This window comes from Triticum urartu, chromosome 2A, assembly GCF_056163025.1.
Source record: "Triticum urartu cultivar PI428250 chromosome 2A, HENAU_Tu73, whole genome shotgun sequence".
NCBI classification, from domain to species: Eukaryota; Viridiplantae; Streptophyta; class Magnoliopsida; order Poales; family Poaceae; genus Triticum; species Triticum urartu.
In genome coordinates this window covers 279,695,524-279,722,857 of record NC_141874.1, presented here as the reverse complement: position 1 = coordinate 279,722,857, position 27,334 = coordinate 279,695,524, and positions in this window count along the sequence as shown.

Sequence of the window (27,334 nt, the reverse complement as noted above, 5' to 3'; positions counted from 1 at the left end):
ATTCAAAAAGGTTCTACCAAGGATAATAGACAAACTATCATCCTCGGGAATATCAAGAATATCAAAGTCCGTTAAAATAGTAATGTTTGCAACAACAACAGGCACATCTTCACAAATACCGACAGGTATAGCAGTTGATTTATCAGCCATTTGCAAAGATATTTCAGTAGGTGTCAACTTATTCAAATCAGGTCTACGATATAAAGAGAGAGGCATAACACTAACACCGGCTCTAAGATCACATAAAGTAGTTTTAACATAGTTTCTTTTAACGGAGCATGGTATAGTTGGTACTCCTGGATCTCCTAGTTTCTTAGGTATTCCACCTTTAAAAGTATAATTGGCAAGCATGGTGGAAATTTCAGCTTCCAGTATCTTTCTTTTATTTGTAACAATATCTTTCATATACTTAGCATACGGATTCATTTTAAGCATATGAGTCAAACGCATACGCAAAAAGATAGGTCTAATCATTTCAACAAAGCGCTCAAAATCCTCATCATCCTTTTTCTTGGATGGTTAAGGACGAAAAGGCATGGGTTTCTGAACCCATGGTTCTCTGTATTTCCCGTGCTTCCTAGCAACGAAGTCTCTCTTATCATAACATTGATTCTTTGATTGTGGGTTATCAAGATCAACAACAAGTTCAATCTCTACATCATTGTTATTACTAGGTTGAGCATCAACATTAACATCATCATTAATATTATCACTAGGTTGAGCATCAACATTAACATCATCATTAATATTATCACTAGGTTCATGTTCATTACCAGATTGTGTTTTAGCATCAGAGATAGAAATATCATTGGGATTCTCAGGTGTGTCAACAACAGGTTCACTAGAAGCATGCAAAGTCCTACCATTTTTCTTTTTCTTCTTTTTAGAAGGACTAGGTGCATCAACATTAGTTCTCTGAGAATCTTGCTCAACTCTCTTGGGGTGGACCTTAGGATACAGAGGTTCCTGAGTCGTTTTACCCCCTCTAGTCACAACTCTAACATCATTATTAATTTTCTTATTATTTAATTCATTGAGAAAATCATCTTGTGCTTTAAGCACATGTTCTACTTGAGTAGTAACCATAGAAGCATGTTTACTAATAAGTTTAAGGTCACCTTTAACTCTAGACATATAATCACTCAAGTGTTCAATCATATAAGCATTACGTTTCAATTGTCTGCCAACATAAGCATTGAAGTTTTGTTTTTTAACAATAAAATTATCAAACTCATCCAAGCATTGGCTAGCAGACTTATTACGAGGAATACCACGTTCATCAAATCTATAGATAGAATTTACCTTTACTACCTGTGTCGGGTTATCAAGACCATGTATTTCTTCAATAGGTGGTAAATTCTTAACATCCTCAGCTTTAATACCTTTTTCTTTCATGGATTTCTTTGCTTCTTGCATATCTTCAAGACTGAGAAATAGAAAACCCTTTTCTTCGGAGTTTGCTTAGGAGTTGGTTCAGGAAGTGTCCAATCATTATCATTACTCAGTATATTATTCAATAGCAATTCAGCTTGATCAACAGTTCTTTCCCTGAAAACACAACTAGCACAACTATCTAGGTGGTCTCTGGAAGCATCAGTTAGTCCATTATAAAAGATATAAAGTATTTCATTTTTCTTGAGAGGATGGTCAGACAAAGCATTAAGTAATCGGAGAAGCCTCCCCCAAGCTTGTGGGAGACTCTCTTCTTCAATTTGCACAAAATTATATATTTCCCTTAAGGTAGCTTGTTTCTTATGAGTGGGGAAATATTTAGCAGAGAAGTAATAAATCATATCCTAGGGACTACGCACACAATCAAGATCAAGAGAATTAAACCATATTTTAGCATCACCCTTTAATGAGAACGGAAATAACTTAAGGATATAGTAGTAACGAATTTTTTCCTCATTCAATTTAGTAAGATGTGCCACAGCAGTTTCAGATTCATAGCCATAAAAAGGATCAGATTCAACCAAAGTAATTAACTCAGGATCGACAGAGAAATCATAATCCTTATCAGAAATACAGATAGGTGAAGTAGCAAAAGCAGGGTCATATTTCATTCTAGCATTCAAAGATTTTTCTTTCAGCTTAGCTAATAGTTTTTTAAGATCATATCTATCTTTACAAGCAAAAATATCTCTAGCGTTTCTTCATCCATAACATAACCCTCAGGCACATCAGGCAATTCATATCTAGGGGAGAATCTTCATCATCACTTTCATCAATATTATCCGTTTCAATAATTTCATTCTCTCTAACCCTAGCAAGTTGTTCATCAAGAAATTCACCAAATGGCACAATATTATCATGCATAGCAGAAGTGGCATCATCAATAACATGCGACATATCAGAATCAATAACAGGTGTAGGTGTCGCAAGTTTACTCAAAACAGAAGGTGAATCAAGTGTAGAGCTAGATGGCAGTTCCTTACCTCCCCTCGTAGTTGAGGGAAAAATCTTCGTTCTTTCATCTTTCAAGTTCCTCATAGTGATCAACAGATATAAATCTGAAGTGACTCAAAGAATAGAGCTATGCTCCCTGGCAACAGTGCCAAAAAATAGTCTTGATAACCCACAAGTATAGGGGACCGCAACCGTTTTTGAGGGTAGAGTATTCAACCCAAATTTATTTATTCCACACAAGGGGAGCCAAAGAATATTCTCAAGTATTAACAGTTGACTTTTCAATTCAACCGCACCTGAAAGACTTAATATCTACAGCAAAGTATTTAGTAGCAAAGTAATATCGAAGTAGCGGTAACGGTGGCAAAAGTAACATTAGTAGCTTTTGTAGTGATTGTAACTATGCCAACAGAAAAGTAACTAAGCAAAGATCAATATGTGAAAAGCTCGTAGGAAATGGATCAGTGATGGATAATTATGTTGGATGCGATTCCTCATGCAACAATTATAATATAGGGTGACACAGAACTAGCTCCAGTTCATCAATGTAATGTAGGCATGCATTCCGGATATAGTCATACGTGCTTATGGAAAAGAACTTGCATGACACCTTTTGTCCTACCCTCCCGTGGCAGTGGGGTCCTATTGGAAACTAAGGTGTATTAAGGCCTCTTTCTAATGGAGTACCGGACCAAAGCATTAACACTTAGTGAATACATGAACACCTCAAACTATGGTCATCACTGGGAGTGGTCTCGATTATTGTCACTTTGGGTTACCGGATCATAACACAAAGTAGGTGACTATTGACTTGCAAAATAGGATCAAGAACTCACATATATTCATGAAAACATAATAGGTTCATATCTGAAATCATGGCACTCAGGCCCTAGTGACAAGCTTTAGGCATAGCAAAGTCATAGCAACATCAATCTTAGAACATAATGGATACTAGGGATCAAACCCTAACAAAACTAACTCGATTACATGGTAAATCTCATCCAACCCATCACCGTCCAACAAGTCTACGATGGAATTACTCACGCACAGCGGTGAGCATCATAAAATAGGTGATGGAGGAAAGTTGATGATGACGATGGCGACGGATTCCCCTCTCTGGAGCCCCAAACGGACTCCAGATCAGCCCTCCCGATGAAGATTAGGGCTTGGTGGCGGCTCCGTATAGTAAAATGTGATGAATCCTTATCTCTGATTTTTTTCTCCCTCAACGTGAATATATAGAGTCTGAGTTGATATCGGTGGAGCCTCAGGGGGCCCACGAGGAAGGGGGCGCGCCCCCGGGGGGCTCCCTGCACCCTCGTGGACAGGGTGTGGGCCCCCTGGTGTTGATTCTTTCGCCAGTATTTTTTATTAATTCCAAAACGTGTCTTCATTGATTTTCAGGTCATTCCGATAAATTTTATTTCTCCACAAAATTAACACCATGGCAATTCTGCTGAAAACATCGTCAGTCCGGGTTAGTTCCATTCAAATCATGCAAGTTAGAGTCCAAAACAAGGTCAAAAGTGTTCGGAAAAGTAGATACGTTTGAGACGTATCACCCACCCCGGTCTCATCAGGGCCCGTCGCACATGGCCTGAAAAGACAGGGAGTGGTGGGGCTGCGAAGGAGGAGTGCGAGGGACGGGGCGGCACTTTCTGGTCGCCACCTCCAGAGCCATCAAGAAGCCCCGACTTGAGCGTCGGTGGAGTCATCCACCAAAGCCCAGCGGAAGACTGCTGGAGGCGAGGAGAAGGCGCCAAGAGAACATCCCTCCCCGGCTATCACCCAAAGAGGCTGGTGATGATGGTGCCGGGGAGGGAGGGGAAGAGCAGAAAGATGAGGCGGCAGGTCCCCGGTCGGAGGCGATGGCATCGACGCCATCGTACTCCGACCTGACCCCCTGCCACCCACCTTACCCATCTTCCCTTGCTTTCTCCTCACCACCACTACTCCCGGGAAGCGCGAAGACTCCAGTCTGACGCATCCAGCAGAGAAACAGCAGGCAGCCGGAGCGGCCAGGGGGCTTGAGGCACGCCGTTCCCCACCTTGGCGGGCAGGAAGGCGCACCTCTCGTCGACATCCGCCCCAAGACCTCCGGGAGGGGAAATGTTGGGATTACCAATGATCTCCAGCCCTGCCTCCCGGTCGAGCCACGAAGGGACCAAGAGATTCGCCACGCCATGGACCAGGCTCACTTCCTGAGTGTCGGCACAGCATGGGGCAATAATGACCCCAAGCAGGAGCCCGGGGGCTGGCCCCAGACTCTTACCTTCGGCATCGCCGGCAGAAGTAGAGAACAAGGATAGAAGAGAGGGAATTCAAAGATGGACGACTCCACCCTCCTCCGCCCCTCCCTTTTATAGGCCAGACGGGGAAGGGAAGCCTCGCCATCAACGAATGACCACCGCCCTTCTCCGCCAATTCAAGGCGGGTGGACCCTCTACAAGATGCTCTCCTGCGCCACGCGCCGCCGTTACCTACCTTGCGTGATGCATGAAACGTACGTGGCCAAGGATGAGGACGCACTGTGGGAAGAGTAAATTGGCAGTTTCTACCCCGTGCATTAAAGTCATTCACGGGCACTCACTGGAGCGGCCCCACCACTATTGGATTTACACCACGTGTGGGGAAACCGGAAACTGGCCCGAAATCAAGGCTAATGAAGTAGCAATGGAAACCTAAAGGGGCCAGCCCATTCAACAACCATGCATGTGCACTTATTAGGCCCTACTCCGACGATTCTCGGCAGCGCATTCGGGGCAGGCCTGAGGGCTTCTGTAGGTGTAACAGACCCTGGGTCTGTCTCCCAGACTATGCATAGGCACGGGAACAAGATTGAAGCACCAGCCCAAGTCAGAGATTGAAAGACCAAGAGATTCAAAGAACCAACATACGGCTCAGAGGGACCAAGATTGAGCCAGAGGAGCAAGATATCGGCAAAAGAAGGGCCTCCCTTGCTGAGCGGGCGAGCCCGGCAAGGGGTGAGGCCACCACCAGAAGCAGGGAACCAAGGCCCCCGGCAAGGTCTGCCGGGGCTCGCTGAAAGTGCAACTATCCCTGGGTGGTTTTGGTAGTTCCTAACAACATATAGCTCATTGAGCTAATGCTACTTGACGATAAATATTTCCGGAAAAGCTCATTGATTGGCATGGCATGGATTAGAAAGTGTACCCCTCAAAATGCTAAGGACAAAAGGATTGGCTCAAGCTCAAAGCACAAGACTCTACATTTCATTTTTAGTGATCCAAGATCACATTGAGTCCATAGGAAAAGCTAATACTATTAAGAGGGGGTGAGGTGTTGCTTAATGAGGTTCTTGCTCAAAGTGATTACTGATATGCTCCACAACCCTCAACCACTTTCTCATATCCAAATATATCCCAAACGAAAAGTCAAACTCGGCCCCACCGATTTGATCTATCCGGCACCATCGAGTTCACTTGACATAGCCACTGCCACAAACCCTAGTGTTTTCGGTCCTACCGATGGGGATCTTGGTCTCACCGAGATGGGATTGTAATCTCTCTGTTTCCCTTCGTAACGTTTCGGTCCAACCTAGATGAGCGATCGGTCCCACCGAGATTGCAATGCAAACACTCTATTTCCCTTTCGTAATGTTTCAGTCCTACCGAGAGAGTGAATTGGTCCCACCGAGATTGCTTGACCAACTCTCTGGTTAGTCTATTACCAAAATCGGGCTCACCGAGATTATGTTATGCCCTAACCCTAATGATATCGGTCCCACCGAGTTGACATGTAGATCCCACCGAAAACCCTAACGGTCACATTATGAACTAAATCGGTCTGACCGAGTTGTATGATTCGGTCCCACCAAGTTTGGTGATTGGTGTGTAATGGTTGGATTTTGTGTGGAGGCTATATATACCCCTCCACCCACTCTTCATTCGTGGAGAGAGCCATCAGAACATGCCTACACATCCAACATACATTTTCTGAGAGAGAACCACCTACACTTGTGTTGAGGTCAAGATACTTCATTCCAACCATATAAATCTTGATCTCTAGCCTTCCCCAAGTTGCTTTCCACTCAAATCATCTTTCCACCAAATCCTATCCTATGAGAGAGAGTTGAGTGTTGGGGAGACTATCATTTGAAGCACAAGAGCAAGGAGTTCATCATCAACACACCATTTGTTACCTCTTGGAGAGTGGTGTCTCCTAGATTGGTTAGGTGTCACTTGGGAGCCTCCGTCAAGATTGTGGAGTTGAACCAAGGAGTTTGTACGGGCAAGGAGATCGCCTACTTTGTGAAGATCTACCCTAGTGAGGCAAGTCCTTCGTGGGCGATGGCCATGGTGGGATAGACAAGGTTGCTTCTTCATGGACCATTCGTGGGGGGAGCCCTCCGTGGACTCGCGCAACCGTTACCCTTCGTGGGTTGAAGTGTCGATCAACATGGATGTACGATAGCACCACCTATCGGAACCACGCCAAAAATCTCCATGTCTACATTGCGTTTTCTCCCTCCAAACTCCTCCCTTTACCTTCATATGCAATTGTTTTACAATCCGCTGCTATACTCTTAGAATTGCATGTGTAGGTTGTTTGCTTGACTTGTGCTAAGTTGCTAAAATCTGCCAAGAATTAAAATTGGGAAAAGGCTAGATTTTTATTCAGTCAAGTAGTCTAATCACCCCCCAATAGACATACTTTCGATCCTACACTCGTGGAGGCAGAACCACCCCACGAAGCACTCAAGCGTGACCCACGTCGTCAATCAGTGTGGTGTCAAGCCGCAAGGTGATTAAGTGGCAGCCATTTCCTACAAAAGGAACCCACAAGTGACACTCGTCCAGCGACGTGTCAAGAGAACGGGTGCCGAGCTGGCAAGATATCCCGACAAGCCTTGCCAGGCAGCTAGTGATGTCACACTAAGCGGTGCATTTAATGCACCCTATCATCCCGTAGAGTTAGGTATGATAGCACCGTTTGCTATCATATCAATGGATAATGACCATTTTGCCATTGTGGAGACCCCTTAATCCATAAAAGGAGGCCCATGGCACCCGTAGGAGGGGTTAGGGAGAGAGGGTTAGAAAGTTGACAAACCCATACGCGCATAGTCACAACTACCCATAGGCAACCCCTGCCAGGCAAGTGTACTACGCCTCCCCACCTACATTCCACCATTAATCCACCAAAGCAGGAGTAGGGTTTTACTCCTCACAGCGGCCCGAACCTGGGTAAATTGCTTGTGTGCTCTTTGTCGTGCTCCCATGTGCTGGTATGCTCTTTTTGCAACGCGACATCCCCTTGCCGAACCAGCAAGGGGCCTCCTGGTCCCATAGGTGGCCGTGGATATCCCGCGATATTTGGCCTGCTGTAGCTTGTCATTACCATGCTCTCAAGTTGCTAAATAATGTTTCTGTCAGCCTGTTATCAATAAGTTCAGTTTTGCCATGTGAATAGCTAGTGTTCTTTGCATCCTATGACCATGTTCTTGCAATGAGTAACTGCACAAATATTCCTTCTTGTTGTTGGGTGTATTAACATGCCATGATATGCTTTGTGGTGAGTTTCACAAGCTTGCAAACATGCCTACTTGTCGCTGTTTCTGCCATGTCCAGTAAATTCCAGTAGGTCTGTGAATCTGTTATCATTTGCATTCTTGACATGATGTTTTGAGCATGTTCTTGTGGTTTCTAGCAGTAGCTCAGTGATCATGTTTTGTAGTGCTCTACTTGCACATGCTTGTCGTGCCCTTTGATGCCATGAAATGTTCCTGTAGCATATACTTTTGTTGTTTCAAAGTATGCATCATGATTCTGATTTCAGCCTTACTCTGTTTTTCACCAAGTCTGAGAATCTGTTATGACTTGCAATCTTGCCTTGATGACTGCCATTGATTGAGAGGTTATATGGAGATGCTTAGTAATAATGTTTTTCCATGTTTAACCTGTACTTTAATGCCATGCTTTTGTTGCACTACAACATGTTTGTTTCATGCCTCCCACATGTCAACATGTTGTTCCTGCTCACATGTATGCCCTGTTTTTCACTAAGTCTTAATTTGTGTAATAAAATTGCATTTTGCTTTGATCATGTTGGATTAATCTTGATGCCTATGAACCTGAATCTTGATGATAATTGAAGCATGTAATCTGTACTTTAAGTGTATATCATGTTTGTGCCTATCTTGATCTTGTAGCATGTTGTTATGATGCTTGTAAGATGCCTAGTTGCTGTTTTGGACAGCTTGTCCTTTACACTTGTTTCACGTGTATGTGTTGAACTGTGGCTCCGTTTGGAGCATGCTCTATATGTAACTTGCTTGGTTTTGCATGTAGTTTCATCATGCCATGTTGCATCCATGTTTTGGAGTGTTTGTCATTGTGTTTTGCTTGCATTTGCATCAATGCCATGTTTATCTTGTTTTGCTCATATCTTGTAGGCCGCTCCAAATTAAATGAACTTTATATGTAACTTGACTAGAAAACCGCGTAGATCATCATTGTGTAGTTACTTGCTGTTTAACAACTTCAACATAATGTGTTATTCAGATCTGGACCAATTTTGAAATTTGCAAATGGGGAGTTTCCAGAATTGTTATATGTTGATTCCGACCTCATTTATACTTGCTTTGATGTCTGGTTCTTGTATGCATCATCTCTTGCCATGAGTAGCATCATGTAGACTCGTCATGCATCATACTTGGATGAGTATCATGCCTTGTTATGTGTTGTGTGTTGACTATGTTGTTTGCTTCTTTCTGGTGTTGCTTCTTCTTGATAGTTCCAGTAATGTTGCGATTTTGAGGATCCGTTCGAGTATGTGGGTTCATCTTCTTCATGGACTTGATCTTCTTCCTAGCGGGATTTCAGGCAAGATGACTGTCACCTTGGATCTCACTACTATCTTTGCTATGCTAGTTGTCTTGGTCTTATCGCTATGTCCCGCTACCTACCACTTTTTTTATCAAGCCTCCCAATATGCCATGAAATAACCTCTAACCTTTTCCACCAACCCAGCAAACCGTTGTTTGGCTATGTTACCGCTTTGCTCAGCCCCTCTTATAGCGTTACTAGTTGCAGGTGCAGTGCAGGTTGTTCCATGTTGGGACATGGATATCATGGGATATCACAATATCTTTTAGTTAATTAATGCATCTATATACTTGGTAAAGGGTGGAAGGCTCGGCCTATTTCCTGGTGTTTTGTTCCACTCTTGCCGCTTTAGTTTCTGTCATACCGGTGTTATGTTCCTTGAGTTTGTGTCCCTAACACAATGAGGGTTTATGGGCCCCTCTTGACATTTTGCTTTGAATAAAACTCCTCCAACAAGGCCCAACAATGGTTTTACCATTCTCTCAACATAATAACTAAACCTGTTAATTAATTAATTGTCATAGGGGGTCGCGTCCCTGAGGATTCTTTTCAACATAATATAGGGGGGCCAGTGCTGATGGTGTTGGTCCCAAAACAAAGCCACTTGCGGTGCCACACCTTCACATGGGGCTTTCGTTGCCATACGTAGTGTTCATCTGGTCGTGGCTTGAGACGAGATATGTGCGACTACTATCAGGGTGTCGGCACGCCGGGAGGTCTTGCTGGACTTGTTTTACCATTGTTGAAATGTGTTGTGCATCGGGATCCTGAGTCCGATCGGGTTGTCCCAAGATGGAGGATTGTCTCCGCGGATCGTGAGCTTGTCATGGGCTAAGTTGAGACACCCTTGCAGGGTTTAAACTTTTGAGAGTCATGCCCGTGGTTATGTGGCAGATGGAAATTTTTAATATCCGGTTGTAGAGAACTTGACACCAGGGGATAGGTTTACTTGTTTTCGAGTTCTTCTTCTCCTTCGTCGATCAGGGGATAGGTTCCTGGTCAGCAGCCTGGGCTAGCAGGGTGGATGTCATTTGAATTTCTGTTTGTGTTTTATCCGTAGTCGGATGTTGCTCTCATGTATGATGTTTGATGTATTCTTGTGGCATTGGTATGCCCTTTGTATGTATCCCCAACTATTATGTAATGGTACGATGTAATTATATCCACCTCGCAAAAGTGTTTCAATATGCGACTCTATCCTTGGTGGGACCTTCGAGTTCCTCTCGGATAGGATCGCATATTGGGTGTGACCCCATTAGCATAAGAAGCCAAGGCTTCATTATCATTAGATTCACATGAAAAGGGAAGGTGTCGAGCCTTCATCCTAGAGCAACACGTATAATCATATCTCAAGCACAAATTCCAAGCATACTATTGCAAATAATCAATTTGATCCCATAAGTGTTTCCCTTTTTAGACAAGCGATAATCCCTAAATTATTCCTGTTTGTATCTCCCATTATCAAGTTGAATGGGGATTTATCAGGATTATCAAATTAGTGTTTAATAGTTTCCACATAACGAGCATCGAGGGTTTTAGGAGGTTCCCCATCTCCATGTGTAGCAAGTATAACTATTTTTATTGGTATTTCGTGTTCCATATTGATACGTCCATATGCATCATGTTTTCATACTGTTATTTATAATATTTTTATGCATAATAATGCTTTATGGAGTAATTGTAATGCCTTTTCTTTGATAATATGCAAGGTTTACACAAAGATGGAGAATACCGACAACTGGAATTCTGGACTTGAAAAAGCTATGTCATGGCACCTATTCTGCACATCTCCAAATGAGATGAAAATTTACGGAGAATTATTTTGGAATATATGAAAAATAATGGAGCACATAACTACTGGAGGGGGCCCACCTAGTGAGCACAAGAAACCAGGGTGCGCTTGGGCCCCTAGGCGCGCTCTGGTGGGCTGTGCCCAACGTGGCCCACCCCTGGTGCCCATCTTCTGGCATATAGGTCGTTTTTACCTAGAAAAAATATGAGAGGACTTTTGGGACATAGCGCCATCGTATTGAGGCGGAACTTGGGCAGGAGCACTTTTGCCCTCCGGCGGAGCGATTCCGCCAGGGGAACTTCCCTCCCAGAGGGGGAAATCGAAGCCATCGTCGTCACCAACAACCCTCTCATCTTTGGGAGGGCAATGTCCATCAACATCTCCAATAGCACCATCTCCTCTCAAACCCTAGTTTATCTCTTGTGTTCAATCTTTGTACTAGAACCTTAGATTGGTACATGTGGGTGACTAGTAGTGTTGATTACATCTTGTAGTTGATTACTATATGGTTTATTTGGTGGAAGACTATATGTTAAGATCAATTATGCTATTTAATACCCCTCTTATCTTGAGCACGCTTATTATTTGTGAGTAGTTACTTTTGTTCTTGAGGTCACGGGAGAAATCTTGTTGCAAGTAATCATGTGAACTTGATATGTGTTCTATATTTTGATGATATGTATGTTGTGATTCCCTTAGTGGTGTCATGTGAACATCAACTACATGGCACTTCACCATATTTGGTCCTAAGGGAATGCATTGTGGAGTAGTTATTAGATGATGGGTTGCTAGTGTGATAGAAGCTTGAACCCTAGTTTATGCGCTACATCGTAACGGACCGATTTGGACCAAGAAGTTTAATGCTATGGTTAGATTTTATCTTAATACTTTAGTCGTAGTTGCAGATGCTTCTGGGGGGGTTAATCATAAGTAGGAGGTTTGTTCAAGTAAGAATAGCACCTAATCACCGGTCCACCCACATATCAAATTATCAAAGTAGCAAACACGAATCAAATCAACATGATGAAAGTGACTAGATGAAATTCCCATGTACCCTCAAGAACAGTTTTCCCCTTGTAAGAAACCGTTTTGGCCTGTCCTTTGCCACAAAAGGATTGGGATACCTTGATGCACTTTATTTACTTTCACCGTTACTTGCTCGTTACAAATTATCTTGCTATCAAACTATCTGTTACCGACAATTTTAGTGCTTGCAGAAAATAACTTGCTGAAAACCACTTGTCATTTATTTCTGCTCCTCATTGGTTCGACACTCTTACTTATCGAAAGGACTACTGAGGGAGTCCTGGATTGGGGGTCTCCGGACAGCCGGACTATCTCCATTGGCCGGACCGTTAGACTATGAAGATACAAGATTCAAGACTTCATCTCGTGTCCGAATGGGACTCTACTTGGCGTGGAAGGCAAGCTAGGCAATACAGATATGGATATCTCCTCCTTTGTGACCGACCTTATGTAACCCTAACCCTCTCCGGTGCCCATATAAACCGAAGAGGGTTTTAGTCCGTAGGACAACAACAACCACAACATACAATCATACCATAGGCTAGCTTCTAGGGTTTAGCCTCTCTGATCTCGTGGTAGACCTACTCTTGTACTACCCATATCATCAATATTAATCAAGCAGGACGTAGGGTTTTACCTCCATCAAGAGGGCCCGAACCTAGATTAAACATTGTGTCCCCTGCCTCCTGTTACCATCCAGCCTAGACGCACAGTTCGGGACTCCCTACCCGAGATCCGCCGGTTTTGACATCGACATTGGTGCTTTCATTGAGAGTTCCTCTGTGTCGTCGCCGTTAGGCTTGATGGCTCCTACTATCATCGATAGTGATGCGGTCCAGGGGAGACTTTTCTCCCCGGACAGATCTTCGTATTCGGCGGCTTTGCACTGTGGGCTAATTCGCTTGGCCATCTGGAGCAGATTGAAAGCTACGCCTCTGGCCATCAGGTCAGATTTGGAAGTTTGAACTACACGGCCGACATCCGCGGAGACTTGATATTCGACGGATCCGAGCCCCAGCCGGGCGCACCGCACTGTGACCATGGGTATGACCTAGCTCTGCCGCCGAACAGTACCCCAGAGGCCACGCCCGCATCAGCTCCAACCCTTAGCCCGGAGCCCACTGCACCAATCGAGGATGGGTGGTTAGACACCGCCTCAGGGGCTGCAGTCTCAATGGCGATCGAGCCGAACACCTGCCTAACCCTCCACGCAACCCGTGACTCCAAGGTACCGGACTCTTTTTCTGACTCCGAACCGCCCGCACCCCTGCCAATCGAATCCGATTGGGCGCCGATCACGGAATTCACCGCCGCAGATATCTTTTAGCACTCGCCCTTCGGCGACATTCTGAATTCACTAAGGTCTCTCTCTTTGTCAGGAGAGCCCTGGCCGGACTATGGCCAATAGGATTGGGATGCGGACGATGAAGAAATTCGATGCCCACCCACCACCCACTTCGTAGCCACTGTCGATGACTTAACCGACAAGCTCGACTTCGACTCCAAAGACATCGACGGTATGGACAACGATGTAGGAGACGAACATGAACCAGGGCCTATAGGGCACTGGAAAGCTACCTCATCATATGACATATACATGGTGGATACACCCAACGAAGGCAATGGCGACGAGATAGCGGAGGATGACCCCTCCAAGAAGCAACCCAAGCACCAACGTCAGCGGCGCCACTCTATGTCCCGCCAAAGCAAAAGTGGTGATACCGGCACAGGAGATAATAACACTTCGGATAGTGCCGAAGACAACAACAATCCCCTCCAGCATGATTTAGAGCAGGAGGATGGAGAAGCCAGCTCTCCAGAGAGAGCGACAGACGGAGAGGAGGAGGATGACAATTACATGCCCCCCTCCAAAGATGAGGCAAGCCTCGGCGACGGTGAATTCGCCATACCAGAGGATCCCGTCGAACAAGAGCGCTTCAAACGCCGGCTTATGGCCACGGCAAATAGCCTGAAGAAAAAGCAGTAGCAGCTTCAAGCTGATCAAGATCTGCTAGCTGACAGATGGACTGAAGTCCTCGTGGCCGAGGAATATAAACTCGAGCGCCCCTCCAAGAATTACCCAAAGTGCAGGTTACTACCCCGACTGGAGGAAGAAGCATATGATACGGCTGATCGGCCACCTCGTGGCCGCGATAGAGAGGCATTCCAGCCAAAAGCTCACCCTCCACCCCAACACCATTCAAATAAAAAGGCATGGGGAGATACGCCAGGCCTGCGAGACATATTGGAGGATAAAGCAAAGCATGCAAGATCGATCTACGGATCACGACGGCGCACCACTCTGCGAGACGATAAACGTCATGCCGGATCCAGTAAAAGCAAATCCGGCCAGGCCGAACACAGCGGGCAAGACCCATTCGAGCTGCGTCGCGATATAGCCCAATACAGAGGCGTCGCACACCCCTTATGCTTCAAAGACGAAGTAATGGAACATCAATTCCCAGAAGGTTTCAAACCTGTAAATATTGAATCATACGACGGCACAACAGATCTCGTAGTATGGATTGAGGATTTCCTCCTCCACATCCACATGGCCCGCGGTGATGACTTACACGCCATCAAATACCTCCCACTAAAGCTCAAAGGACCAGCACGGCATTGGCTTAATAGCTTGCCAGCGGACTCCATTAGCTGTTGGGAAGATCTGGAAGCCGCATTCCTCGACAACTTTCAGGGCACTTATGTGCGACCACCAGACGCCGATGACTTGAGCCACATAATTCAGCAGCCAGAAGAGTCGGTCAGGCTATTCTGGACTCGGTTCCTTACAAAGAAAAATCAAATCGTCGACTGTCCAGATGCGGAGGCCTTAGCGGCTTTCAAACACAAGATCCGAGACGAGTGGCTAGCCCGGCACCTTGCTCAGGAAAGCCGAAATCTATGGCAGCTCTCACGACGCTCATGACCCGCTTTTGTGCGGGAGAAGACAACTGGCTGGCTCGCAGTAATAACATATCAAAGAACCATGGTACCTTAGATACCAAGGATGGCCATAGCAGGTCACGTCGCAACAAACATAAGCACCACATTAACATCGAAAATACTGAGGATACGGCAGTCAATGCCGGATTCAAAGGCTCTAAACCCGGTCAGCGGAAAAAGCCATTCAAACAAAGTACGCCGGGTCCGTCTAGCTTGGACCGTATACTCGATCGCTCATGTCAAATACACGGCACCCCAGACAAGCCAGCCAATCACACCAACAGGGATTGTTGGGTGTTCAAGCAGGCTGGCAAGTTAATTGCCGAAAACAAGGACAAGGGGCCGCATAGCGATGACGAGGAGGAGCCCCGGCAGTCGCACACTGGAGGACAGAAGAGGTTTCCCCCACAAGTGCGGACGGTGAACATGATATACGCAACTCACATCCCCAAGAGGGAGCGGAAGCGTGCGCTCAGAGACGTATATGCGTTGGAGCCAGTCGCCCCAAAGTTCAACCCTTGGTCCTCCTGCCCAATCACCTTCGATCGCAGGGACCACCCCACTAGTATCCGTCATGGCGGATTCGCCGCACTGGTCCTAGACCCAATCATTGACGGATTTAACCTCACTCGAGTCCTTATGGATGGCGGCAGCAGCCTGATCCTGCTTTATCAGGACACGGTGCACAAAATGGGTATAGACCCCTCAAGGATCAAACCCACAAAAACGACCTTTAAGGGCGTCATTCCAGGTGTAGAGGCCCATTGCACAGGCTCAATTACACTGGAAGTGGTATTCGAATCCCCGGATAACTTCCAAAGTGAAGAGTTAAATATTCGATATAGTCTCGTTCCGCAACGGTTATCACGCGCTGCTCGGGCGAACCGCATTTGCTAGATTCAATGCGGTACCACATTATGCATACCTCAAGCTCAAGTTGCCAGGACCTCACGGAGTTATTACAGTCAATGGAAACACAGAGCGCTCTCTCCGAACAGAGGAGCACACCGCATCCGTCGCAGCAGAAATGCAAAGCAGCCTCTCAAGGTAATCAACCAGTTCGGCGCTTCACATCCCGGACACCTTCAAGCGCGCTCGGGGCAATCGGCAAATAGACCGCCTGGCACGATCTGAGCTCGCGTAGCAATATGGCGGCCACCCCAATCCCAGCCCAGCGGTGAAACCCGTGCCGCGCGTACATAATTACGCATTAAAAATACCATGGGCACAGGTGGGGAGGGGGCACAACTGCGGCACGCCCCAAGACGCGGCCTAAACCGCACTAGGGGCTTCCCGTTTGGTTATTTTTCTTTTTCTTTCAGGACCTTAATCTCTGGAAACACTGTCCGGTAGCACTATTGCCGAACACATGATGCAGCAACCAAGGAGGCAGACAACTACGTTATACCATGGAGTTCCCAGGTTGATTACAGTAACGAGTGAAATATTCAATTTAATAGCATTCCTCAGCTTGCCCTTGGAAGGGACATAGTCCTACTCTTTTCTTATCGCACTATCTGTATCACTCTGCTTTAATGCAATTTTTTAATTAACAATGCATGACATTACGACTATTATTGCATTCTTGTTATATATATATATATCTATGTGTTCATTAATGATGCCTTGCAACCGTACACTATGGTACGACCAATACACCAGGGGCTTACGTACCCCACAATGCGGTGTGAAAAGTCCGAACACTTTCACAAGTGCGGCACCCCGAACTTATAGCATTATATGCATCAGCTCCGAATCATGTCTTTGGTCAAATGTTGGGTTTGCCCGGCTCCTATGTTTTGGTACCTTACGTTCCACTCTATCGGCTAAGGTAGCGCTAGGACAACTACTGCGATTGTGCCCCGGTTCTGCTGGGTTCAGCACCTCAGTAGAGAAAGCTAAAAGTGACTGTCATGATAAAGCAAGAGACTGGTCGCTGTTTGGCGATGTTTTTAAGTCCCTAAAGACTTATGCCGCTTAGAGCGAGGGGCCGGCCCTGTTCAGCTTAAAGGCGTGTATCGCGCCCCGAATTCGGCCTTCCGAATACCAGGGGCTTCGCCGAAATTTAAAATTATAGATTTCTATAGCTAAGTGAGTGTGATAAAGCATTATTAGTCTGTTTGCCTCGTTCGCTGTGCTGAGCACCTCCCTCGAAGGACCCAAACATGGGAACAAGAGAGCTCAGGTTTATCCTGAACACCCCAACACTCGTGGCATGGGGGCGGAAGCTGAGGACTAGCCATCTCTCAGATTGTATAATTAGCCAAACATAAGGTAATATTTTAAATTCCAACAAGCGTTGCATAGCGCATATGAAACAAGTTTTCATACATACAGGATAAAACGAGCAAGTCTCGTTCAAATATTACATCTTTTGAACACTCGTCCGCGATGAGACGGGCACCCGACAGAACACCCTCATAGTACATCTCGGGGTGGCGGTGCTCCTTGCCCTCCACCGGCCCCTCCTTGATCAGCTCCACGGCGTCTAGCTTAACCCACTGCAATTTCACACGGGCGAAAGCCCGACGTGCACCTTCAATGCAGAAAGATCGCTTGACGACCTCCAGCCGCGGGCAGGCATCCACAAGCCGCCTCACCAGGCCAAAGAAGCTGTTCGGAAGGGCATCGCCAGGCCATAACCGGACTATAAAGCTCTTCATGGCCTGATCGGCCGCCTTATGTAGCTCGACCATCTGCTTTAGCTGGTTGCTCATTGGCACCGGATGTCCGGCCTCAGCATACTGAGACCAGAACAGCTTCTCCGTCGAGCTTCCGTCCTCGGCCTGGTAAAATTGTGTGGCATCGGACACATTGCGGGGAAAATCTGTGAATGCTCCTGAAGAGCTCCGGATCCGGGTAAGTAATCAGTAATTTACTTTTACATGCTTGCTTTGCATATAGAAAGCCTTGCCCGTTGCTATCTTCTTCATCGTGTCGATCTGTTGGAGGGCCTTTTGGGCTTCGGCCTTGGCACTTTTTACACTCTCGAGGGCCGCGGCAAGCTCAGACTCCCGCGTCTTTGAGTCAAGCTCCAACGCCTCGTGCTTCCCCACGAGAGCCTGGAGCTCTTGCTGCACCTCGCCCACCCGAGCCTCGTACTTCTCTCGCTCGGTGCGCTCCTTGGCCGCTTTATCTTCAGCCTTGGTTAGCGCTTGCTTCAGGGTCGCCACCTCGGTTGTGGCCCCTGGCAAACATACGATGATCCTATCATTTTGCAATCGCGTCCTCTTTTATATATATACATATCTATAAATAGAGTATTACTTACCCTTGTTCTCCTCGAGCTGCCTCTTGGCAAGGCCGACCTCTTTCCTGGACCCCTCGAGGTCCTGCTTCAGTACGACGACCTCTGCAGTCAGTGCGGCGACGCCAGCAGCGAAGCCTGCATATGCATATTGACACACTTATGTTAGACTCATGCTATATTATTTGATCCTCTGTTCGGCTTTTCTTTGTGAACACCAAACAAAGCATCAGGGGCTACTGTCTATGCGGTAATATTTCTACTACATTTTAAAACACTTACCTCGAAGCCTGTTAGAAGGCTGGCACAGGCTTCAGTCAATCCCCTCTTGGCGGACTGAACCTTTTGGATCACCGCACTCATGATAGTGCGGTGCTCCTCGTTGATGGAAGCGCTGCGAAGCGCTTCCAGCAGATTGTTCGGCGCCTCTGGATGGACAAAGGTCACCGGCACAGGCGTCTTGCCCCTCTTAGAAGGAGGCCGCCTGCCCGAGCCTGGAACCGCTGGAGGTTCTGGCGCGGTGGTCGGCTGAGGGCCGAAATCGGAGCTCTCAGGGGCCCCGTCCCCTCGGCTCACGGAGTCCGGAAGGTCGCCTTGAGGCGCCTCCGGGACTGTCTCCCCTCGATCCGGTGCCTCTTGAGACAACACCTCGGCGTCGTCGGCAGGATGAGGGGAGGTGGCGGTCGGGACTGGATCGCTATCCATGTCCGACAAGCCCAAGGAGCCGTCCGACGATACATCGATACTGGCTCGTGGCGGCCTGCATAATTGTGTCCGGCATTAGGGAAAGCAGTGCGACAAAGGAATCCTATAGGTACTCTGGTATCCGAATACTTACGATCTCCCTGGGGGCTTGGCCCTGGGCAACCACTCGTCTTCGCCTTTGTCGGCGGCGGTGGAGCTTTCCGGAAGGAGAGTCCTTCCCTTCTTGGACCCTTCGCCCCCCCCCCAGTTGGGGCGACCTTCCTTTTCCTGTCCCCCCAGTCGGTGCGGGAGCATCTTCTTCTTCTTCTTCGTCGTCTTCGGGGGAAGAGTGCGTCGCAGAGTCATCGGACGGTGAGTCCGACGACGCCTGGCATCGGGAACTCTTTCGGGTTCCCTTGGCCTTCTTTGTCTTCTCCGGCACCGTATAAGGGGCCGGAGTCAACATCTTCGCCAGAAGAGCGTCTGCGGGGCCTTCGGGCAAAGGAGTCGGACAGTCGATCTGTCCGGCCATCTTCTGCCAGTCCTGTCAAAAGTATGGGAGTTTAGATCCCGCATAGAGTCAATCTATAAAAAAATAAGTATCATGTGAAAGGTAAAGCAGCTTACTGCACTGGCTTGGCGTTTCGCGCTGAATCCGCGATCCTCAGTAATCCGAGGGGGGACCTCGACACTTTTGAACAGCACCCTCCAGGCATCTTCATGAGTTGTGTCGAAGAGCCTGTTCAGAGTTCGGTGTTGCGCCGGGTCGAACTCCCACAAGTTGAACTCCTGTTGTTGGCACGGGAGGATCCAGCGGATGAGCATAACTTGGACTATGTTGACAAGCTTGAGCTTCTTGTTCACCATGTTTTGAATACATGTTTGGAGTCCGGTCAGCTCTTACGAACTACCCCAGGACATGCCCTTCTCTTTCCAGGAGGTGAGCCACGTGGGGATGCCAGATCGGAACTCGGGGGCCGCCGCCCATACAGGGTCGCGCGGCTCGGTGATGTAGAACCACCCCGATTGCCACCCCTTTATGGTTTCCACAAAGGAGCCCTCGAGCCATGTTACGTTGGGCATCTTGACCACCATGGCGCCTCCGCACTCCGCCTGGCGGCCGCCCACCACCTTCGGCTTGACATCGAAGGTCTTCAGCCATAAGCCGAAGTGGGGCTGGATGCGGAGGAAGGCCTCGCACACAATGATAAATGCCGAGATGTTGAGGATGAAGTTCGGGGCCAGATCGGGGAAATCCAGGCCATAATAGAACATGAGCCCCCGGATGAATGGATGGAGAGGGAATCCCAGTCCACGGAGGAAACGGGTGAGGAATACTACCCTCTCGTGGGGGCTGGGGGTGAGGATGAGCTGCCCCTCATCTCGGAGCCAGTGCGCGATGTCGTCGGGCAGGTATCCGGCTCTCCTCAGTTTCTTGATGTCTCCCTCCGTGACGGAGGAGACCATCCACCTGCCTCCCGCTCCGGACATGGTTGGAGAAGGTTGAGGTGGGAAGTGTGCGCTTGGGCGCTAGAGCTCGAGTGTGCGAAAATGGATGAGCAAAGGAGGAAGAAGGCGTGGATAGAAAGGTGAATCCTTATCCCTTTATATGGGCGGACGAAGCTAAGCGTCCCCACTTTCCTGGTAAAACTCGCTTATCTCCCAAGCGGTGCGATTGATGGTGCGGTTGGGTTACCCATGCCCGTATTGATGAGAATCCCGCAATAAGGGGACACGATCTCTGCTTTGACAAGACGTGTCGAAAAACTACCTCGCGTTATGTGCGGGGCCGGTTAAAGGGAACGGTTCGAATAATCGCCGGGCCATGACATGACGTCATACTGTTAAGAAAAGTCAGCAAATTAGATCTGCGAAAATATTATTCTCTCTACGGTGGAATGTAGAACTTATTTTGCAGGGTCGGACACTATCCTCGTATTCAAATTCTTCTATGATGTATTCGGAGAAGGAACCCGCCTTGCAATGCCGAAGACAATACTACGCGCCGGACTCATCGTCATTGAAGCCTGGTTCAGGGGCTACTGAGGGAGTCTTGGATTAGGGGGTCTCCGGACAGCCGGACTATCTCCATTGGCCGGACTGTTAGACTATGAAGATACAAGATTGAAGACTTCGTCTCGTGTCCGGATGGGACTCTACTTGGCGTGGAAGGCAAGCTAGGCAATACAGATATGGATATCTCCTCCTTTGTAACCGACCTTATGTAACCCTAACCCTCTCCGGTGTCTATATAAACCAAAGAGGGTTTTAGTCCGTAGGACAACAACAACCACAACATACAATCATACCATAGGCTAGCTTCTAAGGTTTAGCCTCTCTGATCTCGTGGTAGATCTACTCTTGTACTACCCATATCATCAATATTAATCAAGCAGGACGTAGGGTTTTACCTCCATCAAGAGGGCCCAAACCTGGGTAAAACATTGTGTCCCCTGCCTCCTGTTACCATCCAGCCTAGACGCACAGTTCGGGACCCCCTACCCGAGATCCTCCGGTTTTGAAACCGACAACTACCACTGATCCCCTATACATGTGGGTCATCACATATCCATAACTAAAGATAGAGAGCAACTTAGAACATAAAATAAAAACTACTTAGTTATAAAGCAAACAAGCGCACATGAGAATATTCACCCCACACTATTGCTCCTCGGCAGCGACGCTAGAAAAGGTCTTGATAGCCCACAAGTGTAGGGGATCAACTATATATTTTTAGATAAATAAGAGTGTCGAACCCAATGAGGAGCTAAGGGTAGAATTTATATTCCCTTCAAATTCTATCGACCATCGATACAACTCTACGCACACTTAACGTTTGCATTACCTAGAATAAGTACGAAACTACTTTGTAGGTGTAAGGATAAGTTTGCAAGGATGAAACTAGAAGTACATAGCGGTGATACGTCTCCATCGTATCTATAATTTTTGACTGTTTCATGCCAATATTATACAACTTTCACATAATTTGGCAACTTTTTATATGATTTATTGGACTAACCTATTGATCCAGTGCCTAGTGCCAGTTCCTGTTTTTTGCATGTTTTTTGTCTTGTAGAAAATCCATATCAAACGAAGTCCAAATGCAATAAAATTTTATAGAGAATTATTTTGGAATATATGTGATTTTTGGGAGTTGGAATCAGCACAAACGGAGGCCCACATAGCCCACAAGAAACCAGGGTGCGCCAGAGGCCCCTTTCGCGTGGTGGTGGGTTGTGCCCTCCCCGAACGTCGGTTGGAGCTCAACTTCAGGGGCAAGGAAGCTTATATCTGGAAAAAAAATCATGTTAAAATCTCAGCGTAATGGGAGTTATGGATCTCCTGGAATATATGAAACGGTTTTCGGCCAGATCTGAGGAATGCGAAACAGAAGAGAACAGAGAGGGAGATCCAATCTCGGAGGGGCCCCTGCCCCTCCGCCACCATGGAGGCCATGGACCAGAGGGGGAACTCTCCTCCCATCTAGGGGGGGGTCAAGGAAGAAGAAGCAGGGGGGCTCTCTCCCCTCTCTCCCAGTGGCGCGTGAGTGCTGACGGCGCAAGGATCGTGACGGCGATCTACATCAGCAATCTTGCTACCGTCAACACAAACTCTTTTCCCCTCTATGCAGCGGTGTAACACCTCTTCTCCCCGCTGTAATCTCTACTTAAACATGGTGCTCAACTCCACATATTATTTCCCAATGATCTATCGTTATCCTATGATGTTGGAGTAGACTCGTTTTGTCCTATGGGTTAATCATGATCTTGGTTGGTATGATTGTATATTTTATTTATGGTGTTGTCCTATGGCGCCCTCTGTCTCGCACAAACGTGAGGGGCCCTCGCTATAGGGTGTTGCAATATGTTCATGATTTCTTATGGTGGGTTGCGAGAGTGACACAAGCTTAAACCCAAGTAGGTGGGTTGTTTCGTATGGGATAAATAGGACTTGATACTTAATGCTATGGTTGGGTTTCATGACCTTAATGATCTTTAGTAGTTGAGGATTCTTGCTAGAGTTCCAATCATAAGTGCATATGATCCATGTAGAGAAAGTATGTTAGCTCATGCCTCTCCCTCATATAAAATTGCAAGAATGATTACCGGTACTTGTTATCGCTTGCCTAGGGACAAATGACTTTCTTGTTGACACAAGCTACCCACTTTTATAACCTTGTAGGTTATTTGTTGTTTTATTCTCGCAAAGAAATCATAGTTTTATTCTTGCAAAATAGTTTCATACTTGTTTCCGGTAAATCAAACGTCAAGTGTGTGTAGAGTTGTATCGGTGGTCGATACAACTTGTGGGAATATTTGTTCTACCTTGACCTCCCCGTTGGTGTGACACCCAAGATGCGGCTATATCTCCCACGTGTCGAGGCATGACTTAGAGGCATAACCGCATTGTGGTTTCATCGCAATAAGGGTCATCTTCACACAATCCCATGTATAAGAACAAGGATGAATAAATAGTTGGCTTATAATCACCACGTCACACAATGATAAAAATATCATACATCATTGAGAGTACACACATAGTCCGACTACGGACGAAACCAAATGAAAAGAAGACAACCCCAAATGCTAAATCCCGATCGTCCCAACTGGGCACCACTACTGATCATACAGAAACGAAACATAGTAACGGCCAAGGTCTTCGTCAAACTCCCACTTGAGCTTAGTGGCATCACCTGCACTGGTATCATTGGCACCTGCAACTGTTTTGGTAGTATCTGTGAGTCATGAGGACTCAGCAATCTCAAAACCAACGAGATCAACACTATTTAAGCTTATGAGTAGGATGTGGTTATGAGGTGGAGTTGCAGCAAGCGCTAAGCAAATATGGTGGCTAACATACGAGTGCAAGAGTAAGATGAGAAACTATGCAAACAGTCGTAAACTAGAAATGATCAAGAAGTGATCCTGAACTACTTACGTTCATACATAACCCAACCGTGTTCACTTCCCGTACTCCATCGAAAAGAGACCATCACGGTTACACACGCGGTTGATGTCTTTTAAAATAAGTCAAGTGTCAAGTTCTCTATAACCGGATATTAATAAATTCCCATCTGCCACATAACCACGGGCACGACTCTCGAAAGTTTAAACCCTGCAGGGGTGTTCCAACCTATCCCATCACAAGCTCTGACGATCAACGAAGGATATTCCTTCTCCCAGAATAACCCGATCAGTATCAGAATCCCGGTTACAAGACATTTTGACAATGGTAAAACAAGACCAGCAAGACCGCCCGGATGTGCCGACAAATCTCGATAGGAGCTGCACATATCTCGTTCTCAGGGCATTCCAGATGGGACAAGCTAGGAGTAAAACCAACCCTCGAGTTTCCCCGAGGTGGCCCCGCAGGCTGCCCGGTTCGGACCAACACTCAGTGGAGCACTGGCCCAGGGGGGTTGAATTAAGAAATCCTCAGGGTCCGAAAAGTCCCTAGGCAAGTTTTTAGTTGTTATTAAGCAAATGGTAAAACCAAGGTTGGGCCTTGCTGGAGGATTTTTATTCAAAGCGAGCTGTCAAGGGGGTCCCATAACCCCAACCGGAACGCAAAATCAAGGAACTTAATACCGGTATGACAAAAACTAGGGCGGCAAGAGTGGAACAAAACACCGAGCAGAAGGACAAGCCTTCCACCCTTTTCCAAGTATATAGATGCATTAATTAAATAAAATATATTGTGATATCCCAACATATCCATGTTGCAACATGGAACAACCTGCAAGGCACCTGCAACTAGCAACACTATAAGAGGGGCTGAGAAAAAGCGGTAATATAGTCAGACAATGGTTTGCTAGGAAGGTGGGTTAGAGGCTTGACTTGGCAATATGGGAGGCATGATAAAAAAGTGGTAGGTAGCGCGACATAGCGATAGAACGAACAACTAGCAAGCAAAGATAGAAGTGATATCGGGGGTAATGATCATCTTGCTTGCAAAGTTCTCAGGGTTATCGAAAGCTTGCTCCTTTTAAATGTACTCAATAGGATCCTCGTTCACGAACTCGTCTCCTGGCTCTACCCAAGCAAGAACACAAGCAACGGAACAACAATCAATCACGGTGCAATGCACAAGAAACATGATGCAAGACATGACATGGGATGCAAGATATGATGTGCAATGCATCTGGGTACTCGGGAAGGAAAAACATGATCATGGCATCAACTTGGAAAACCAAGCATGCCACTGGAAATAGTGAGTCTTTTTGGTCGAAATCGATATAAGGATCACCAGAAACGGATGCATGGTTTGCAAATGACGAGCAAAACAAGAACGATGCAAAAACTATGCTTAACAGCATGATGACCCACAAGTATAGGGTATCTCTCATAGTCCTTTCGATAAGTAAGAGTGTCGAAACCAATGAGGAGCAGAAGGAAATGATAAATGGTTTCCAGCAAGGTATTCTCTGCAAGTACTGAAATAAGTGCTAACAGGTAGTTTTGTCATAGGATAATTTGTAACGAGCAACAAGTAACAAAAGTAAATAAAGTGCAGCAAGGTGGCCCAATCCTTTTTGTAGCAAAGGACAAGACTGGACAAACTCTTATATAGAGAAAAGCGCTCCCGAGGACACATGGGAATATCGTCAAGCTAGTTTTCATCACATTCATATGATTCGCCTTCGGTACTTTGATAATTTGGTATGTGGTGGACCGGTTCTTGGGTACTGTCCTTACTTGGACAAGCATCCCACTTATGATGAACCTCTATTGCAAGCATCCGCAACTACAACAAAGGTATTAAGGTAAACCTAACCATAGCATGAAACATATGGATCCAAATCAGCCCCTTACGAAGCAACGCATAAACTAGGGTTTAAGCTTCTGTCACTCTAGCAACCCATCATCTACTTATTACTTCCCAATGCCTTCCTCAAGGCCCAAATAATGCTGAAGTGTTATGTAGTCGATGTTCACATAACACCACTAGAGGAGAGACAACATACATCTTATCAAAATAGTGAACGAATACCAAATTCACATGACTACTAATAGCAAGACTTCTCCCATGTCCTTAGGAACAAACGTAACTACTCACAAAGCATATTAATGTTCATAATTAGAGGGGTATTAATATGCATATAGGATCTGAACATATGATCTTCCACCAAATAAACCAACTAGCATCAACTACAAGGAGTAATTAACACTACTAGCAACCTACTAGTACCAATCCCGGACTTGGAGACAAGAATTGGATACAAGAGATGAACTAGGGTTTTGAGACGAGATGGTGCTGGTGAAGATGTTGATGGAGATTACCCTCTCCTGATGAGAGGACCGTTGGTGATGACGATGGCGATGATTTCCCCCTCCCGGAGGGAAGTTTCCCTGGCAGAACAGCTCTGCCGGAGCCCTAGATTGGATCCGCCAAGGTACCGCCTCGTGGCGGCGGAGTTTCATCCGAGGAGATGGCTTACGATTTTTTTCCTCATCGAAAGACTCCATATAGCAGAAGATGGCCATTGGAGGGCCACCAGGGAGCCCACAAAGTAGGGGGCGCACCCAGGGGGTAGGGCGCGCCCCCCACCCTCGTGGGTAGGGTGTGGCCCCCCTGGTGAACTTCTTGCGCTCAGTATTTTTTATATATTCGGAAAACGTCTTCCGTGAAGTTTCAGGACTTTTGGAGCTGTGCAGAATAGGTCTCTAATGTTTGCTCCTTTTCTAGCCCAGAGTCCCAGCTGCCGGCATTCTCCCTCTTTATGTAAACCTTGTAAAATAAGAGAGAATAGGCATAAGTATTGTGACATAATGTGTAATAACAGCCCATAATGAATAAATATAGATATAAAAGCATGATGCAAAATGGACGTATCAACTCCCCCAAGCTTAGACCTCGCTTGTCCTCAAGCGAAAGCCGAAATCGAAAAATATGTCCACATGTTTGGAGATAGAGGTGTCGATAAAAGTAAAATACAGACATGAGGGCATCATGATCATTCTTAGATCAACAACTTACATAATTCTTGGCATATGATTTCTTATGCTAGAGTAATAATTCAATCACAAGTTCAAGTATGAATCGTAAACTTCATTGAAAACTAACAAACTATAATCTCAGTCATTGGAGCAATTGCAATTTATCATAACATAGGAAAGAGTCAATGTATAAGAGCTTTTCAGCAAGTCCACATACTCAACTATCATATAGTCTTTCACAATTGCCGATACTCACGCAATACTTATGGGTATGGAGTTTTAATCGGACACAGAGAAAGATAGGGGCTTATAGTTTTGCCTCCCAACGTTTTACCTCAAGGGTAATGTCAACAATAATAGTTCATGAAAACTCACATCCAATTAGCCATATATACCAGGATCTTTCCAACATACTGTGCTTGCCAAAGGACAAAATGTAAAAAAGGAAGGG